The 20728-nt window shown below is 38.2% G+C and overlaps 1 protein-coding gene across 3 annotated transcripts in view; it reads left to right on the top strand.

The window, feature by feature from the left end:
- The first annotated feature begins 7555 nt into the window (after positions 1 to 7555).
- The window catches only part of LOC129775228 (uncharacterized), a 290679-nt gene continuing 277506 nt past the window's right edge, over positions 7556 to 20728 (top strand). The window contains exon 1 of one of the 3 annotated variants that reach the window (XM_055779667.1): positions 7556 to 7622. The gene's annotated coding sequence lies outside the window, so the exon portion shown is untranslated. Of the gene's footprint in view, positions 7688 to 20728 lie in introns of all 3 variants that reach the window. The other 2 variants (XM_055779666.1, XM_055779668.1) reach the window with 2 other exon arrangements.

The following is a 20728-nucleotide window of genomic DNA, read 5'->3' on the forward strand; positions in this document are numbered from 1 at the left end:
TCCGTTTTTGAGTTAAATCGTGAGGAACGGACACAAAATCATTTTTATTTATATAGATATGCAACATTTGCCAAAAAAAATACTTTCCAATTTTCCATCTTTCCGAATGATTTTCATAGTTTTTAGCATATAAACCTGACGCAGACTGAGACACTTCAATCCTGATACTGACTGTTCAAATCCGTTGCTCCGTTCCTGAGTTAAATCGTGAGGAACTTACACCAAATCATTTTTAATTATATAGATATGCAACATTTGCTAAAAAATTACTTTCCAATTTTCCATCTGAGGCAAAGACCTCTGTATTGTCAGCTTGTATTGGCCTCCGAGAGCTGCGGTTAGCCGCAAACAACTTGATGACATGTGCTCACTCCTTCCTGAGCCACGATTGATCTTGGGAGACTTCAACTCTCACGGAACTGCCTGGGGGGAACAGTACGACGACAATCATTCATTGTTGATATATGACCTGTGTAACAGCTTCAATATGACCGTTTTGAACACTGGGGAAACAACACGTGTACCTAAACCTCCTGCTAACCCAAGTGCTCTTGACCTCTCGCTTTGCTCGAATTCATTATCGTTAGATTGCAAGTGGAATGTAATCCAGGACCCCAACGGTAGTGATTACTTGCCAATCAAAATTTCCATCACCACTGGGTCGAATTCTTCTGAATCTATAAACATGGCATATGACCTCACAAGACACATTGACTGGAAAAAATATGCGGACGCGATTGCTCTAGCCATCAATTCCAGAGATGGTTTACCTCCATTGGAGGAGTATAACTTCCTTTCTCGTTTGATATATGACAGCGCGGTTCGCGCTCAAACGAAATCCATCCCAGGTTCCACCATTCGCCGAAGGCCTCCCAATCCATGGTGGTATAGCCAATGTTCCAAGCTTTATGTAGAAAAATCGAATGCATTTAAAGCTTTTCGGAAACGTGGAACCCCTGAAAATTTTCAAATGTATTTAGCCCTTGAGAATCAGTTCAAAAATTTGATCAAAGGGAAAAAAATCGAGAGGTTGTATCCGAGACACGACCGCTTAGGATGTAGGACTACGCAATTTTTTTTTTTTGAATTTGTTGGTTGAACATATCGGATTTCATTTACGAATACGTCGATAGTTCATAAATAAATCTTTAGCAAAAAGTTCCAGGAACCCTGAAAGGGTTTGATGGCTTGCGTAGTTTTGTAGAATCATTTAGACAAGCAACGATTTTTTCTTGCCTTTGCGAGAACAATACACTAATTGGTCATATGTCGCAAATTGTTTCTTTATATCAATGCACGCATTGCAGTATTTAATGAGAGGCAACTTCCGTGAACCGCCATACAACAAGCATCAAATACGTGTCTAACAGATGCACACAGTTGCAGCGATAAACTTAAAGTGAATATTCGCTAGCGTTTGTTGTTTCGGGCATAGAAAGATTCTGAGAATTTTATTCAGAGGAAATGGATACTTATACGCTAGCGACAGCTTACTTACTTCGCAAATATTATCTTTTCGCTCTTGGCCTTCGTTGTTTCTATTCTTCTTCTTTTTCCTTTCCTTTGTTTACGGACACTTTAAATCCAACGAATCATTCGTCTCCGACTGTTTCTATTCTAGCGGCTGCATAAGTTGCTCGTTATTGACAGCTCTGTTCTGGAAAGCACACAAATGGACAGAACAAATGTATGAAGAAATGGGAAAGATTCCAATTTTCATCAATTTAAACCATATACAGACTATGGGATTGTAATGTATAGCATATCGAAAATTTCCGATTCGATTGGTGTGAAAATCGATAGTTATTAACATTAACTTTATTTCATCAAAACGTGACCTGTTTTCTGATTTGGCACCCTTAATGTAAGACGTAGTCCTACGTCAAAACGTGCTTATTGGCGAAATTTCGTGGGAGATTTGTCACGAGAAACGTCAATGAAAAAATTATGGAAAGTGGCTCGAAACATGCGAAATCACTCTTCAACGAATGAAAGCGAAGAATATTCACATCGATGGATTTTTAATTTTGCACGGAAGGTTTGTCCTGATTCCGCTCCTGTGCAAAAAATTGTTCGAGATATACCACAAGATAGGTGCGATCTTGATTCCGAGTTTTCGATGGTAGAATTCTCTTTTGCTCTCCTTTCTTGTAACAATTCTGCTCCAGGATCGGATCGAATAAAGTTCAACTTGTTGAAAAACCTCCCTGGTGTGGCGAAACATCGCTTGTTGAATTTATTCAATCGGTTTCTGGAGAATAATATTGTTCCAGATGATTGGAGACAAGTACGAGTTATAGCTATTCAAAAACCCGCGTCCGACTTCAATTCGTACCGCCCAATAGCAATGCTGTCTTGTATACGGAAATTGTTGGAGAAAATTATCTTGTTTCGCCTTGATCGATGGGTTGAAACGAATGGCTTACTCTCAGATACACAATATGGGTTCCGCAGGGGCAGGGGACGAATGATTGTCTTGCGTTGCTTTCTTCAGAAATTCAAATGGCTTACGCCGAAAAAAAACAAATGGCTTCAGTATTCTTGGACATAAAGGGGGCGTTTGATTCAGTTTCAATAGTTACAATTACACTCTCGGGGTCTGCCGCCTCTATTGAATAATATGTTATATAACTTGCTTTGTGAGAAACATTTGAATTTTTCTCATGAAGATTCGGCAGTGAGTCGGATCTCTTACATGGGCCTCCCTCAGGGCTCATGTTTAAGCCCCCTTTTGTACAAATTCTATGTAAGCGACATCGACAATTGCCTTACACAAAATTGCAGCCTAAGACAACTTGCAGATGATGGAGTGGTGTCTGTCGTAGGATCAAATGAATCCGACCTGCAAGAACCCTTACAAGATACTTTGAACAATTTTTCAACCTGGGCCATTGGGCTAGGGATCGAATTCTCCACGGAGAAAACAGAGATGGTGGTTTTTTCTAGGAAGCATAGACCAGCAAAACCAAAGCTTCAACTTTTGGGTAAACCGATCACTCATGCTATATCATTCAAGTATCTCGGGGTCTGGTTCGACTCCAAATGTACTTGGGGGCCCATATTAGGTATCTGAGTAAAAAATGTCAACAAAGAATAAACTTTCTCCGTACAATTACCGGCACCTGGTGGGGAGCCCATCCCGAAGATCTTATTATGTTGTATCGAACAACTATTCTCTCAGTGATGGAGTATGGCAGTTTCTGTTTTCAATCAGCTGCCAAAACACACCTCATTAAACTCGAGCGAATTCAGTATCTTTGTCTCCGTATCGCGTTGGGATGTATGCCCTCAACGCATACCATGAGTCTCGAGGTTTTGGCAGGCCTACTCCCACTAAAAGATCGCTTCAATTTATTATCTCTTCGGTTCCTCATCCGGTGTAAGGTTATGAACCCATTGGTGATCGGAAATTTTGAGCAGCTTATCGAGCTAAATTTTCATTGTCATATCATGAATTCATCACCATGCAGGTTGATCCTTCTTCGTATATTCCCAACCGTGTTTGTTTTTCTGACTACATCAATTCCTCTGTACATTTTGATCTGTCCATGAAGGAGAAAATCCATGAAATTCCAGATTATCTTCGATCGAGGATCGCTCCTACGATCTTCAATGCAAAGTATGGGCGTGTCAATTGTGATAATATGTACTATACAGATGGGTCCTCAATGAATGAGTCCACAGGATTTGGAGTGTTCAACGAAATGTTCAGCACCTCCCACAGTCTTCATAATCCTTACTCAGTGTATATTGCTGAGTGGGCAGTCGCCCACGACCTGTTGAACACTATTACATTGTAACGGATAGTCTTAGCTCTGTCGAAGCTATCCGTTCAGTGAGGCCGGAAAAGCACTCGCCGTACTTCCTTGAGAGAATACGAGAAATTTTGAGTGCTTTATCCAGACGCTGTTATGTCATTACCTTTGTCTGGGTCCCTGCACATTGCTCCATTTCGGGTAATGAGAGGGCTGACTCATTAGCAAAGGTAGGTGCAATTGAAGGCGATATTTATCAGCGTCAAATCGCCTTCAATGAATTTTATTCTTTAGTTCGTAAAAATACCATCGCTAATTGGCAACGCAAGTGGAACGAAGATGAATTGGGCCGGTGGTTCCACTCGATTATCCCTAAGGTTAGCCTCAAACCATGGTTCAAAAGTCTGGACTTGAGTCGGGACTTTATTCGGACCTTCTCCCGACTCATGTCCAATCACTGTTCTTTAGATGCGCTGCTTTTTCGTTTCAAGCTTGCCGACAGCGTTTGTGGCCCTGGTTACCACGATATCGAACACGTTGTTTGGTCGTGCGAGCTATATCTTGTCGCCAGATCGAATTTAGAAAACTCCCTTCGGGCCCGAGGAAGGCAGCCCAATGTGCCGGTGAGAGATGTGTTGGCTCGGTTAGACCTTGATTACATGTCCCAAATATATGTTTTCCTTAAAGATATCGATCTTCGAGTGTGATTGTTCTTACATCCTTTCCCCCCCCATTTTCCCCTCCTTTTCGTCCTTCGCGAGCTATCGGTTCCCTAACATTAGAATAAGTTAAATTGTTAATACATATTAGATGTGAGGATAGTTTAAGAATTCAGTGTGATGTGTGAGTATGAATGTGAAAGTGAGTGTGAGTGTGAGTGTGAACATGGTTACAATCTCCTTACATCCCATCCTTTTCCTAAGGAAAATGTGTCACCCTTCTAAACTCGAGTCGACCGCGAGTAATCGGTTTCCTATTTCATTAACCGTAGAACTAAGAAAACATGTTAATAGTAAAAGTATAGTTGAGAGTTTGGCTTCTTTAAATCTATGTAACTGAGCCTGTACAAAAAAACGGATTAAAAAAAAAATTCCATCTTTCCGAATGATTTTCATAGTTTTTTAGCATATAAACCTGACGCAGACTGAAACACTTCAATCCTGATACTGTTCAAATCCGTTGCTCCGTTCCTGAGTTAAATCGTGAGGAAAGGACACCGAATAATTTTTATTTATATAGATTACAGCACTAAACAATCGTCAATCATAGCATAACAAAATAGGCGATTGTTGCTTCGTTACAGGGCCAATGCACACGGGAGCAGATACAATGGCAATGGCGTCAGTTTGATGCAATGATTGCAAAGCCAGAAAGTTTGCCTTCTTTCCTTGCTTGTTGAATTAGAGAGACTTTCAACTTCTTCAGTTCATTCGTCTCTAACCTTCAAAAAGACCCTTGAAAAACTTTACTTTATCCATCATATTACTCCTCCACCTTCATTGCCTTGAGAAAGGCATTCGATCCATCGTTGTCCAGCTCGTTTAGCTCAGCAACAATGTTGTTCAGTCGATTTCCTCACGAAGAATGAAAGTTTGCCTCAGCGAGATCAACTGTTTATACTCTAGGCAAATATTCCCCTACGTTCTTCTTCTTTTCCTTTGTTCACGGAGACTTTACATCTTACGATTTCTCTTTCGTTGCTCGTCGATAAGTTGCTCGTTATTGACAGCTCTGTTCGGGAAAGCAAACAAATGGACAGAAAAAATGTATGATGAAATGGGAATGCTTCCAATTTTCATCAATTTAAACCATATACATACTATGGGATTGTAACGTATAGAATATCAAACAAATCTTAGGGAATTTCCGATTCGTTTGGTATGTAAATCGCCAAAATCTGTTCGCGGCAGTAGTAGTTATCAACGGTAACTTTATTTCATGAGAACGTGACCTGTTTTCTGATTTGGCACCCTTAATGAAAGACGTAGTTCTACGTCAATAACGAAAAAATCTGTACCTTTCCAGATAAATCTGTACGTGTGGCAACACTGGTTTGAACTCGCCTCAGACAGTCCCCGTGGCTAGACCAGGGATCAGAGGTTTTGACGAGGTTCGTCTGACCGAGAGTGAGCAGTAGTACATTCCAATTTTGATTACATTTGCTATAATCATTCTCGAGTTATGCAGATATTTGTGTTTCGTTTGTTTGGGAGAAGAGGGAGGTATGTCTAATCATCAAAGAAACATTTCTCGTACCCAAAAACCCTCACATGCCAATCCACCATAGAAACATTTATTCCTCATGAAACCTCCACACGTCAATTTGGCTCCATTTGCTTGATTATATCTCGAAATATGCAGAAATTTGTGTTTTATTTGTAAGGGGAGGGGGGAGGTGTCTTGAGCCATCATAAAAATACGTTTTTGAGAAAAATGAATTTTTGTTTTTAAAATATTTTTTTTCAGTGTCATTTTTTGAAAAGATATATTATTTTGGAAGTTCAAACAACATTTCAACATTTCATCATTTGTGGACCAGAGCTTTGTAGATATTCCCCTTTATTCCGCATGGCGAATGGCGTGAGATGGCTCAAGTCACAGTATTCCCGCAGGAGAATATCGTGACTATAGTTTGTCACTTAGGTAAGATTTGAAGTTGTGTTCTTATATGTTGTCGACTCAGGTATAAAAAAGGAACTGAAAATAAAGGTAGTTTCCACAATAAAGTGAGAAACAAAAATGGCAAAATGGTGAAATTCCACCATTTTGCCATTTCACGTCATTCGCCGCGCGGAATAAAGCGAATTATAGTTTTAGAGTTATATTTGTTTGTAAAAAATTAGGAAATTGGTTTTAGCCCTTCGCAAAAAGCAGTCCAATTCTTTTTTGTAGATTTCAAGTGTGCAAAGTTGATTAAATGGCCAATGTTCTTACACCCCCAATGTTTCACTGCAATTTGATATGAAGCCAGTCGAGTTGGCATGAAATTCTTCTTTAATTCCTCTAATTAAATTAGTGTGAATAAATTTTATAAATCCCACTTTTTATGTGCTTTTTTTATTAACACGACTGATGTTACCTAATCAGTTGTTTACGCTTATTAGTGTTTTCTGAAATATACCCGAACTCATCAGTATTTTTGGCATAAGCTCGCGGAATTTGCTCCGAACTTAAACGGTTAATTAAGGATATTTATTGAAGAAAAAAACAACAAATAAATTAATTTGTGTGAGAACAAGAAGAATACTACTCTCGGTTATATCAAACAAAACTCATTTTTATGGTGGTTGCACTGTAAAATATCAGGCTTCATAGAGAAGCGTATTTGTTTTTCAACACTCCAACATTCGAAACATAAGTAAATTGCTGTCAGTTGCATTGTTCATCCATAGACTATGTAGTCGAGCACTTCTGTTTGTGGATAATGAATTCCTACAGCCTTATGAATGCCGGTCCAGATTCACTCGTTTGTTTTGAAATTCCACCATTCGACGACCGATTTACCTGATTCTCACATTCACTTCACGGCTCATTTGGTCCGGCGCGAATCGTTATCACGTGCGACTCGTCGCGTTACATATTTTGCAGGAATGAACTTCTTTACTCCAATCCTCTCACGCAAAGCACGAGGTAAAATTTTGAGAAGCTCTTTTCTCCCGCTCTCTGCCAGTTTCCCGCGGAAGCTTGTGCGAATCCACGTGAGCAGCAGCTCCAGCGAGAAGCGCTGGATGCTGGTCGGGATTCATCTTGTTCACGTTCAGCAGGCACAATGCTCCCCCACAGGACATTCTTCAGTCGCTAGAGAAACGCCTGCTCGAGTGGTTCGGTTTTAGGCTATATCCTTTCGCATGTGTGCGCGTCCTTCTGGTGTGTTGATTGTCTGAGGAAGCGCCTTGGGATCAGCTTCTCCATTTTTATTTCCAGTGGGTTGTGTATGTGTCATAGTCACGTTGCAGTGGGATCGGGAGTGAGATACAGAAGCAAAATAAAAAAATACAATTTTCACACTTATCATTGACGAGCAAGTTTTTTTTTGTGTGTGTGGTCTGATCGCACTGTGACTGGGCAAATTTTCCCCCATTTGGGGGATTCAATTTCCCACGGCCATCACTCACAGCCACGCAGGCTTTGGAAATGTCAAAATCAACAAACATTCCCGCGGAATATGAATTGTGTTTCGAAAATTGAAAAAAAAGTCATCCGACAAGGCAATAGTCATAGCGGGAGTGGAAATTGAGTTTCGCAAATTTGTTATAAGAGTAGCAAAAATGTTTTTCTCTCTTTTGTTGCTGGTTCACATTAGCAGTTTGGGTGGTGGGAAACTGAACCGGCAGTGGAAAGAAAATGGATTCTCGGTTTGTTGATGAATAATATATAGTCTTATGTGTTGCCAATAAAGAGATTGAAAGAAAAGATAACACTAGGTCTATTCGTGACACGGGAACCGGCAGCGAAGAACCAATTTCCATTTATTACAAAGATGCTGTTGTGATTAAATTTATCATTGTGCGGTCCCATTCAACCACGCGGGCAACCAAGAGTTATTCACGAGGATTAGAATCGATCGGGAGTACTTCTGCTGGCAGCTGCCTGCAATACACAGAGAAAGTTTTTGGTTAAAACAAGCGGATTAGTATCGATTGTGGAGAAATACGCAAGTGCCCGGCGAGTCAGTGAATGGTGGATCCGTTGTTAGCGGGCAATTCGATTAGTTCTGTGTTGGGAAACTAGATAACAGACGGAAAAATCAATTCGAAACGACTGTTTTTGTGGTCCAGTACAGCTCGCTGTGGTTGGTATCGGTCGTGGTGGTTAAGCTGTTGTCGCGAGTGATGGTGAAAGTTGCATCCTTTATGGCTTTCAATTAAAGAGGTGAAGCCATTCACTAGATGACGCTTAACAATTAGTCTACTCTACTCTGGATTAGCATCGTCGAGTTGATTCGGTGAGTCTAGTGAAACCCTTGATTTTAATGTAAAAATGGTTTGATTCAATTTTAAGTTACTTTAGATGGTACTTATACACATTGTCCCAACCGACAAACCGACATGGATAGCACACGCATGTACTCGCTTTCTTGCAATCTTTTAAATACCCATATTAAGAGGAAAGGACTAATGGAAGGAAAAAGGATCGAGAACTACATAAACCTAGTTTGACAATCTGCTAGGAATAATTCCAATTTCTCCCAAAATGATTCTAAAATATACTTTTACCGAAAAATAAGTTGTTCTTATTTTCCGCACTGATTCATTTATATAACCTTGTCCCTTACTTCCAAAATTGAATGATATGACTGAAAGGTTTATTGATGAATTTAGTTGATTAAATGCCAAACATTATATTATCTCAACGCATTTAATTTGAATTTAGTTTTTAATATGCTTCGAATTGTCCGATTTAGGTCAAATATAGTTTTGTTGGATATTGGCTTCATAATGTCTCTGTTATAGAGGTGTTGGTCCTTATTAGCGAAAAACCATAGCAATAGATTTTAACAATCTTCTATTGATCCTAACTTCTAATCACTCTGGAAATTTTTCAATGCGAGAAAAATGTAATAATCGTTTGGTGCCAGGTTCGAACTATATGGTGGATGCATTAAAACATCCCAATCAAGCTCTCGGAATTGTGTGGCCTTACGTTGTCACATAACTCACACAACACCTTTTCTGTTGGCCAATTTTGGACGTTTCTGGTCAATCGCTAGCTTCAAACGGTCCATTTGTTGACAGTAGAGATCATAATTTAGTGTATTGCACAGAAAAAAAAAAATTGAAAAAAAATTTAAAAAATTTAGAAAAAAGATTATAAAACCATTAAAAAAATGGAAATAAATTAAATTGCACCTATTTTACTGTTGCAGTATCGGCACCATAAATATCAATCACAATTTCAGCGGCCTGGCTTGCATTTTCACATTTTTAAAATAAAAAGTGTAAAATGTATCGAATTTTCTCTTTGTTGACTTTCATTGTTAACACCCTGTAACTCACAACTAAATGGAACAAACAAAAAACAGTAAAAGAAATTTTTTGGCGTGCAATGTCACCTTTACAAAGAACCTAAACTCGAAATTGTATGATCCATATAACGCGAGACTATAAAAAGCCAGGCAACGGAAAATAATGGATAACTTTTTCCCCAACCTAATACTTGTTGTTCTAATTTTTTTTATGAAGTGGCTACCAATCTCTTCGGTTAAGCATGCATCAATCTCTATTCTATGCCTCTTGTGTGATAATGATGCATTTGTCTCATTCATGGCAATATCTTCAAATATGCTAAACAAAAGAGATTTTCCGTTCGCTAATATAATGTATGAAATGTAATTTGAGATTTTCTATGAAGATTTTCTAATAACAAACTGAACCTTTCTACTTATCCATCACAAGGAATGATGATCAATTAAATCGACTGCTGTTACATAGATTTATTGTATTATTTCTTCAAATGATCAAAATATTTTGCTAACCATGGCTAAAGTCTTCAATTCAATGCCCATAAGAGCGAAACCTTCTTTGTACTCGTAAATAGGTGAATATACAATGGGTCCGAAAACACATAAGTATTAGGTATTAAAGGATTCCAATGGTTGTGTAGTTCTAGGAGATTTTTTATAACATTGACGTAATTTTGATTATTGATATCAATTTGTCTAACTTTGATTTATTTTGACACCGAGAATATTTCGTTTACTTTCTTCTCTGATGACATTTGGACTAAAAATCAATGACATATTCTAATTGTAATGTACATAGAATAGACGTTAGTTTTGGCTGTCGTTTGAGATTTCACAACTCGAGAAAAAAATGAGATAAGAAACTAAAATTTTCATTGAAGGTATAAAAATATCTAAAATTAACATGTTTGGCAAAACTATTCGAAATGATCTCTCTTTTCTTCACGCAGAGTCGTCAACGTTTGGGCCAATTGTCAAATCGGTTTGAGCAGCTCGTAGATCTGTTTCGTCGTCTTCCCGCATTTGAATAACGCGACATTTGCTACATAATTCTCGGACAGACCGAATTTTATCGTTGCTAGAGAGCCAAGCAAATACTGATGGAACCGCGAAACTTGATAAGAGTTAAGGGGGAGCTGTAGTCTAGAAATATGAAAAAAAAACATTTTTTTTCTTCTCAAGGTTGTGGAAAAAAAATCCAATATGTTAACGTGAAATCCAAAACTATGCTTATGCTTGTTGAATGGCACTAACGTTCCCAGTGGAACCTTCGCCGTCTCAACGCAGGTATTTATTGCGTCATTATTAATATATAGTTGAGATTTCTTATGCCAAATAATACGCCTTGAATGTATTCTGAGTGGTAAGCTTTAGAATACGCGTGACCACAGTGCAAATCGGAAAAATATAATTGATGGAAAATTTTCCTGCCAGAATGGGAATCGAACCCGAACCCCCGACATGATAATGTGTGACGCCAATCCCTCGGCCACGGGAGCACTTGGTCCTTAACGGTGTAAAACTCTAGAAATAGAGTTCTACAATCTTCTCTTGATCCCAATTTCTTATCCCTCAGGAAATTTTGGAATGCGGGAAAAAGGTGGTAATCGCTTAGTGTCAGGTCCAGGCTATATGGTGGATGCATTAAATCTCCCGGAGTGTCTATCTAGTCACTACAGACTTGTGTGGCCTTGCGTTATCCTGATGGAACATAACACCTCTTCTGTTGGTCAATTCTGGCTATTTATGGCCCATCTAGCTTCAAACGGTTCAGTTGTTGACAGTAGAGATGTATTTATGAATTTAGTGTTCGGCTAGTTATAAGCAACTCATACTAAATCATTCCTTTCAAGTCACACCAAATACACAGCAGAACCTTCCTGTTGATTAGTCCTGGTTTGGCCACCATTTGAGCTGCTTCACCACGCATTGATCTCGACGACCATTTTCGCACAATATTGTCGTATGTGACCCATTTTTCATCCCCAGTCTCAATCCATTGAAGAAATAGGTCGATTTCGCTCCGTTTGGCCAAGACTTTGCAAATAGAAATTGGATCCATTATGTTTTTTGCTGTTAATTGGTGTGGCATCCAAACATCGAGCTTTCTGTGAATCCAGCTTGGAGCAAATAGTTCAAAACTGTATTATGGTCGATCGATGTCTAACATGCCATGCCTACTAACATGATTAAATTATAGAATATTGATTCTTCTAGCATCGGAAGCGATCAACAGAAAAAAAATAAATGTAATGTAAAAATAAATTGCTACCAATGCGGTCGTGCTGGAACATCACCTCTCTAAATTATTATCAATGTCTACAAAAAACACGAACATTAATTCATTATTCATATAATCAAGCTGCGAGATACACGTCTGCGTGGGAAAAATTTGATTTAGCTTCTGCGCGAGAAAAAAAAAACATACGTCTACGATTCTTCCGGACAAAACCGGAGAAACGTAGGACTACGCCAAGGGCTGACAAGTTAAACAACTTATTGAATATCGAAGTAGTTTTTTTCTGTATTTCTCAGCAAAATTACACCCCCAACATCTTCCTTGAAGAAATAATCCACAAATTATACTATAAAGCACTTTTCGCATAACGGTAACAGAATATCCGAAATTGGTTGTGTTAGTGGAATCTTTGGCAATCAGAATGGAACGAATTTCCAACTTAAATTTACAGCCGAAGTACCAATCTTTGCTACTGGAAGTTCTTTCATCCCCATCCGACTTGCAATGAATTGTACTTTGACGCTACTTTAACCCGATAATAATGCTAATTAATGCGAATTCGCTAAAAGTGAATGATGATCGTAAAATCACTAATAAGCCCAAAAGCACTCCTAAATTCACATAAGACTTCCCCGCTAAACAAATTATAAAAATCAATTTGCGTTTTACTATTTCGGATATTACTTTATAATGCATTCAATGCATCTGAATTGTAGAGAAATAACTCTTTAGTGAAAGGTGGCCCTGAAAAGCCCCATAGTTTTCAAACGGTTTATCCTTAGTCTCATAAATGTCCTTGAATCATGAAGGAAGATGTGTGCTAACTGCTATTCGTCTGGTAATTTTTTCAGCTTTTAATACATTATCTGTATTATTATAATATTTAATCACAATGAAACCGTTTAACTTAAATTTTTTTGTATTTATTTTATATGGAATGGATTCGATTATTTTTTGTTCTCGCGAGAACAAGCTTACTATTTGTTGAAATTTGTGTCCTTATTGTCAATACACGTAATGCATCTCCGCATATAAACACACTGAATGCGGCCACAGACAATCAGGTATGGGCAAAATCGCATCGAAATTCGTTCAACAACACTCATTCACCCTTCTATTCTCCGTTTATGCCTCACTTTATTTGAGATAGAAAACATTCACCTATCCTCTTCGCAAAGTTCATTCTCGATTAGAACGGAAAAATACTGTCTCGATTCCGCTCTTCTATTCTCAAACATTTTTGCATTCCCCATTTGCCTCATGTTTTTGAACCAGCGAGTGTCTCTGTAAAATCATTCGTTTTTCACTCAAATAGCAATCATTGAGCCTCGGTCGCGGCAGTAAAATATAGATAGATAGTAGAAATCGAGTTGTTTCCTGTGCACTATTGCAATGACATTTTTTTATTTCTAGTATGAAACTATCTAAGCCAACGCATAAGACAATATTAACGCATGTTATTGATGAGCGGGAAGGTGGATTTCATGTGCACTTGAATGCTGACAAGGAAAAAAACTAGAGGGGTTGTATCCGAGATACGACCGCTTAGGACGTAGGACTACACAATCTTTATTTTTTAAATGTTGTTGGTTTATCATTTCGGATATCATTTGCGAATACGTCGAAATTTCATAAATAACTCTTTAGTAGTTCAGTTAAACCCTGAAAAGGTTTAATGGCTTACGTGGTATTGTAGAATCATTTCGAGAAGCAACGATTCTTTCTTGCCTTTGCGAGAACTATGCACGCATTGCACTGAGTATTCAACAAGAGGCATCTTCCGTGCATCGTCAAACACGCGTCTAATAGATGTACACAGTGGCAGCGATAAAAATGGAACATCGCGAGAATGATCGCTTATGAAAAATCGTTTCTCGACTATCGGTCAAAAACGTCAACAAAGCTAGGAGCTTGTTGAATCAGTACAGAGCCGATGCGCTACTTACTATGCAAGGGTGGGGTTTACTTCGCAAATATTCTCTTTTCACTATCCCCCTTCGTTGTTTCTATTTTAGCGGCTGTATGAGTTGCCCGTTATTGATTGCTCTGTTCGGGAAAGCACACAAATGGACAGAACAAATGTATGGGGAAATTGGAATGCTTCCAATTTTCATCAATTTAAACCATATACAGACTACGGTATTGTAATGTATAGCATATCAAACAAATCCTAGAAAATTTCCAATTCGATTGGTATGCAAATCGTTAAAATCCGTTCGCAGCAAAAATAGTTATTAACGTAAACTTTATTTCATAAAAACGTGACCTGTATTCTGATTTGACACCCTTAATGTAAGACTTAGTTCTACGTCAAAAACTAAATGGACGATAACTTCGTCGAATACGCTTCTTCTCATATACCGCACAAAAAATAGCCCAAAAAATACCGCACAAGAACAAAAAACCGCACGAAGAAAATCGCACAAAAACAGGTTTTCCTGTACTGAAAATAAAACTGTAAGTCTGACTTAAGTTTAGTGACGATTTATAGGAGTTCAATTGGTTCATGGTTCATTTATCCGTAATCAGGTACGAAGGCCCAAATATTTTTGCACTTCAACTCGGAGAAAAAGCTATAGAAATGGGAAATCAGTAAATTAAAATTCCTGACAGTTTTATTATTACTCGTTAGCTGAACTCGAATCCTTTATGATGACACGTCCGATACGGAGAATATTCACTAAAAAAACTAATGTTAGCTGAGATTTTAAACAGTTTTTCCGAATATTTTTAAATCCTTCGTCGTTACAGCGAAATAAATGATAAATGGAATATATATTTACAATCATCAAAATAAATAATGTTCCCTTCGCATTTGTGCATTTGATGCACTTCACGGAATATTCTGGAAGTATTTTTTTTCTTATTATTTAAGCCTAAATTCATCTATTGAGGTCTTCAGCGATTTTACTTTATTGCCCTTACACTCTCAAAATGAGATCTTCTTGTCTTTTTGAGCTCCCTATATAAAAACCTAGATTCAAGACATTCGATACAGCTCAGATGCCCGGAAGGCGGTCGATACTACCATCCGTTCAATTCTGTATTAGAAAGGAAGATTAGAGAGTTGACCCTACAATTTGGAAAACGATTAGTCTATCCTATTAACAAAGATTATAGCTGTTAAAGGTTGATTCTTTTCAATCATGTTTGAAAATTTAGCGTATGTCAATTTTTTGGCATTTCAATGGAATTGTAAATATCTGACACAATAAATTTGTCGACAACAAAGGTTCCATACAACGAAACTAAATCACAGATCGCGTTTGAAATTGATGTCAAGACCACTGACAGTAGTACCAACTTAAAAAACAAATTAAAATGTTCAGCGGGAAGATTTCGGGAAGACTCCAGGTATATATTTGACAGAATGTATTAATGCCACATGGTCAGTGTTTCCCGAAATGAGACTAATGTTTAACCCTTCTTTACATAATGGTGGAAATTTCCGCAATAATAATATGAAAGAACAAGTTTACTTTAAGTTTAATTATATCACCTTGGTTTATTTACCAAGAAAACATCCAACCATACAACGAAACTATTTGAAAGTTTCTTCTAATAATCAATTGCTTTCTCTATGATAGTCGTCGTTGAACCGAATAAACTGATGTTTTTTGTGGGTAATTCAGATCTTACAATTCTGAAAACAAAAATTCTTGTATCCTGAAGCAGATTATTTTTTTTGTTTCAAATACAGTATACCAAAGTAGATGAAGGCATCACGTTTTCCTTCAACAGAGAACGAATCCACGATAGGTTAAACGCTTACTAAGGGTTTCCAAGGCACCGCAACCACTGCTAGCGGGCAGGGCAGAAAATAAAACTTTACAGAACGATGATAAATTTCTTCCTGGTATTAAAAAGAGACTGAGCCGCTCCAAGGAATAAGATTAAATAACAAAATTACCAGCCTTCCAAGAAAAGCAAGTAATAAGAACAACTTTCGGATGAAAAAATGCATATATTGGAGCTCAAACGCTCACACTGGTGCCGGGAAATTCTCAGCCGACAGGAGAATGTTATGCCGTGAATGATTGGATGATTGATTATTTTTTATTAATTTTCCCCATTTTTCAGGAATAAGCTCTCTCTCTCGCACTATCCTCGAAGTAACGATTCGAGGACCTCGAGTCAAGTTGTTCCTTTTTTTTAATATTGTCCACTCTCTCTCGTCTCTCCTCCAGACGATGGTTACAAAAACAGATTAATAAAAAATTAGACGTTTCATCGATTTCCCGTCATTCATATAACAACTCCATGATTATGTAACGAAGCGCCGGGCGGATGGAGTGTAAACTTTTTTCTCCTTATGCTTCTGAGGATATTCTTTCAAGAAGATGCCTCTCTAAAGCTGCTATTTCATCCTGTCCGTCTGTGTTGAGACGTTTCATCGGCTGCAGAATGACGTAACTTATGGTACGAGTTGGATGAAATAGCAAGTTTTAGAAGGAATGATGGAAAATATTTTTTGGATACGCAAGGTTTTTTTTTTATCTTCTTTGGACTCAAACTGCTAATTATTTTGCATACAAAAAATATAATGGATATTTTTTCTTGGAAATATAACAAGTGAGTTGAGACAAACAGTTTTCTCAACTAGTTGTAAATTCTGATCATGATAAGTTGACATGACAAGTAATTTTTAAGGTATTAATCTACTGCTTAGACAAAACAGTGACCGGAAGAATATAATGCCATTGAGTGGCTAATCGTGAATAGCTCATGAATTCAATTCAAGCGAACTGTGGTGCTCTTTAAATTCCCATTCCATTCAAACTCCTCTGGGAGATTATAATATTTTCCTTGCCCTTCCAGTGATTCACATTGATTGCGAAAAAATGAGAATGGAAAAGAGAACAAATATTATTTCTATCGTTCTGTATTCCGCCCCCACAACCTTAAGGGGTCTGCACGAGTCCATCGTTTGCACAAGCCGCGCCGAGCGGTGCTTCAATCATTCATCTCCCACTCATAATAAGCACGGAACCGGCTCCGATGGCAGTAAAAAATGACAATAATCCGTCGTATCGCAACGTGTGAGGAATAAATTATCCCACCCCCGGTGGAACCGATTTATATCCCTTCGAGCTATTGGCGATCTTTTCTGGAGTGTGTGTGTGCATCAGGGCTAGCATGCTCAGGATTCGCTCGAATTGGGGACCCAACCCCACTGCATAAAAAAGCTTGTTTACATAGTGAGGGAATTTCGAGAGATTGTGCGGCGAAAGGAAAGTATGTGGGGGAGATATTGAAATAATGCTGAACGTTGTGCTCCCGAAAGTATAGTAGGGATGTCTAGCTGGCACATTTCTACATTTGGTTCCCTACTAAACAATCATGATGCCTAAATGGTGAGTCCTTTAAACATCATTTAATTACAACAGTGAAAGATCCACTAACTTCATCCAACGTGGAAAAGAAGGAAAATTACCTACTTTTGCCCACAACCAGTGTAATACAATTGCAGTTCTTGTAGCTTAGTTTTTCTTTGATTTCTTTTTGAACATTGAATATGCTTGAAATCATTTTAAGATCGTCGGTCATATCGTTTTGTGGCTAAATCGTTCAATTGTCCTATAACATAAAATGTATATGAGTGATTAATTAATTAACAGGAAACATTCCCACGATATTTTTTAAATATATATTTTGCACCCCTACTCAGAACTGCTTCCGTGTTACGAAGAGAGTTTCACATTGGATAGAACTATTGAATAATGAGTAGAAAGGCTATCAGAGCATGAACGGAATTCCATTAGGATCGTAGTTTTATAACGATTATAACTTAAAACCAGTTTTCCACGGCCACTGTGAAATTCGCTAAGATTGTAGAAATTTGCTATTTTTTCAGATATCAGAACTATCTTTCTCTTCATATCTATACAAATATCTCAATGTTTCACTTGTATAGGACTTGTGTTGTTCAATTTTAACATACCTCTAAAGTGAGTATTGAAAAAAAAGTTCGGTGTACGAAAACACTCTTTCCAAAGATTCTTAATCAAAACTGATATATCACCCCAAAACCAACCCAACTTTAAAAAATCGTGTTCGGTCTACATTTTGAAAACAAAATATTTTTTTGCGGTAGATAGAGACCGCATAAAAAAGTTTCCCCCAAGAAAATAACTCAAATTCACGCAGTACACCGTTCAATTTCCTTTTGTTTCCCTGCTTTGCGATGGGGCACTTTGCCTTTTCGGTTGCGCGTGGCTGTTTTGTGCTTTTAGTTGCATGTTGAAACGTGTTGCTGTTAGAAATCATGTCATGCAAAAACTTAGAATAACTTAGAGCATTTGATGGGAGTAGGGGAATGATTTCAGAAGTGGACAATTGAGACGCAAATATGCTTTTTTCGCACTGGAATGCATATAAACCATCGACAAAAAACTAAATCGACGATAACTTTGTCAAATATGCTTCTTTTCGTATACCGCACAAAAATAGCACAAAAAACCGCACAAAAAAAAATCGCATAGATAATCGCACAAAAACAGGTTTTACTTGAGCTTGAGCTTGAGCTTGGGTAGACTGTACAATTCGTAGTTGCTCTCCGTGATTGACCTGAACCAACCAAATTGCACAAAGAACACACAGAATGACGCTTGGGACTAGCAAATCATTCTCGTTGTGTCGCACAAAAACAGGTTTTACTGTACTCTAATTTGTGTGGTTAAAAGCCGACTGTGAAAGACGTGATTTTTTAGTCGTGGCTCATTTTGATATCACCATTAACTCGAAAAAAAATTGGGTTTCATTTGGATTACACATAAATCTACATATTATTCCCAGTCATTATAAGCTTTATAAATACCAAATTCAGACTTCGAAATCATTTATTTGGTAATATCAATGCGGTAATTTTGAGCCTTTAGGCACCAACATAGTCATAATGCAGCTAGAGACTAAATATATAATTTTTTCTCCTTAATTTATTAATCTGTCAACTGCATGATGATTAACTTGTGATGAATGAACAAACTTTTCGTGGTTGTTGAAGTCGTGAAGTCAGTCCAGGGAGACTGTCAGGATCTTATCCAAAAAACTGTTTTCCTTTGTTATCAATTGAAAGTGTCTCGCGGCTTACACCGCGAAACCTGCCCAGCTTGGCTCACCTCTTTTTTTAATATAATCTCTCAGGGTCGGCCACCTAGAATCACTTTTTCCAATGTGAACTGGTTCTGAGAAAGGAGGATAGACAACTCGTAGAGGGGGTTAATTTTATTTTTTTATTTTATTCAATAAACGTGGGGTTAGTATCGATGCGGCGCCGGATGTCACTCGTTGGGGCCCTTTAGTCACCTCCTCGTTGATCAGAGAGCCGTTTAGCCTCGCAGTCAAAGTCCAACTCCTCTTGTTCATTCATCTGTACAATCATAGACCGAAACATCTTCTCCATGTCGAAGTAGTTTTCCTGAAAAGATTCATTTCTTTGTTGGCGCCTCTGGTAGATCCGAGATCGAACCAAAATATCGAGTTCAGGATGTGCAAAAGACTTCCGTAGCTCGTACATTAGGTGTTTCCAATTAAATAGTCTAACTCCGGAACGCATGGATAGATACCAACTAGCCGCTGGCCCTGTAAAGAGATGAAATGCTGAATCAAAGAGCTCCTCTTCGGAAACTCTTTCGGAGAGAGCAAATTGTTGCACAAGAGACAACAATTCATTCAATTTTAATCCTTGATCCGTACCTGAGTACTTCTCAATAGTCCATTGCGAAACGGGCAACGTTCGATGCAACGTGTTTCCGCGAGCATAATCTAGCGATGAACGCATATTAATTCTGGGAGTGTTGGCAGGAAGTTCATTAGATTGCCCTGTGAAACTGTCAAACGGTAGCGTGTTGCTTTGAGTGAACGATTGATGAACGGGATACTGCACTGAAGGTGGTTCATTGAATTTCGCATGCACGAATCGTGTTGGTTCACTGAGAGGAACATTCATGAATGAATTGGGATTGTTTATTCTCGAATAGGGTGGTTCGTCCATGTAATGCTCGTAGTAACTGGAAGAAATTGGAAAATTATTTGGAAAATTGTTTGAATTACCATTATCAGGAAATGAGGAGGGTGTGGTTCGAATTGTGGCTGACACTATTGGTCTGGGATACTGTGTAACTGTGATCGTGTTTACGGTGGAAGAGAACGATACTTTCGGAATAGTTCCTGTGTACCTTTCGTTTGAAACAGAAGAAACGGTAGCACTTGGAACCTCACACTGCGCGCTAGATGATGATGTAAGAAGACTATTCGGAACTGTTTGGTTAATCGAATTTACGCTAACCTGAGTTTTTCTCAGGTGATTCAGTTCAGACTCGAGAGAAAGTAAGGCGTCTCTGAATTCACTCATATTCACTGATTCAGATGGTTTTTCTAGCACTCCCAAACGACGTAAGCAACTCATCATTTCTGATTCTACTGTGTCGTTTTGATGCTTATCGTTCATCGGGCTCGAATCACCATACACGTTCAATAATTCAGCTCTATCTTCCGAATCTGATTCAGCGTTTTCTTCTACTCCTTCAGAGATATCTTCTCGCGTTTCCACGGTTGTCTCATTAAAAACATTTTCGAAATATTGGTTGAGATAACCCAACACTTTGACTAAAAGTCTATCCGCATTATGCTTCACACCATCACTTGAACTGTCACTTAATACCATTAACCTTTTTCCCAAGTGTAAAAACGACGACATCATTTTCGGAGCTACATTGCTAGCCATAAGTGCACTTTCTGCATTCGAGATTTTTATTTGACAAATCTCCAACT

The sequence above is a fragment of the Toxorhynchites rutilus genome, chromosome 3 (assembly GCF_029784135.1).
Source record: "Toxorhynchites rutilus septentrionalis strain SRP chromosome 3, ASM2978413v1, whole genome shotgun sequence".
NCBI lineage: Eukaryota > Metazoa > Arthropoda > Insecta > Diptera > Culicidae > Toxorhynchites > Toxorhynchites rutilus.